We start from the raw sequence: 1,125 nt of genomic DNA, 5'->3' as shown, positions 1-1,125 counted from the left end.
GACCTTGTACAGCCATACTCCGTTCAAAGGTCACTGAGATCCTCAAACAAAGGGCTCCTGCTTGTGCCGCGCTCATGGCTTAAACAGAGGGGTGATAGAGCCTTTGCAGTTGCTGCCCCACGTTTGTGGAACCAGCTCCCCCAGGATATTAGATCTGCCCCCTCCATTGCTGCATTAAAATCCAGGTTAAATACTCATTTTTATTCCTTGGCCTTCCTTGTTCCTTAACCTGGCACTCCTGTTTGTGTTCTGTATTTCTGTGTTGTGTGCCCTGATATTGAAGGTTTTCTTTTTATTCATGTTTTATATAATTATGATTATTGATTCTATGTGTTTTATTTTTTACTTGTCTTTTTAGTTATTCATTGTACAGCACTTTGGTCAGTTTTGTGCTGTGTGTAAATGTGCTTTATAAATTAAAATTATTTACTATTGTGTCCATAGTAACCTATTGTGTCCACTTGCCCCATGTTGACTCATTCATTTAGTCTTTGTGTATAATATACTTTTAGTTCCTTGTCCATTTTTAACGTTAGTAGTTCTGTTCCTGCGTGTTAATCTCCTAAGTGTTTGTTATTTTTATTTTATTTACAAAGTTTTACTGTTATAACTAGATCCTGTTCAAACTCATCCTTGCTCCAACCACCATGACAGAAGAATGGAACTTCAAACATGGATGGATGTAGCAGCAGTTTTTCTTGAACCAAAACTATTGTTCCCCCCAAACCAAGTCTGACCGTGTGTGAGCCAGTCCCTATTTTCATCCCGGAGGGAATTTTGGTGGAAGTGGACTGTCTGAAGTGATTGATCAACTTGCGTGACACCAAGCCCGTTCCTGTCCTTGTTTCTGCTGTTGAGCAACCTCCTCCCCAGCTGTTCCCCTTCAGCTGTTTAGACAGTCCTATCCAGTCTGATATCCTTCCCACTCAGCATGAAGCCTCTCATTGATGTGCCTTCACCCACCTCTTCTACCCATGCCATCTAGTAATTTGGCCCTGTGTCCGCGTGCTCCTTTCAGTCCTTGGGCTCCTTTATTGGCAACCCTTTGCACCTTGGGTCCACCTTTGGCTTCCAGTTCACCAGCTCCACCTAGTTGTTTATCCCTTGGTTTCTTGCCAAACCTTG

The sequence above is a fragment of the Leuciscus leuciscus genome (genome assembly GCF_965113295.1).
Source record: "Leuciscus leuciscus genome assembly, chromosome: 11".
NCBI classification, from domain to species: Eukaryota; Metazoa; Chordata; class Actinopteri; order Cypriniformes; family Leuciscidae; genus Leuciscus; species Leuciscus leuciscus.
The sequence above is the reverse complement of the archived record's forward strand: the minus strand, read 5'-3'. Positions refer to the sequence as shown.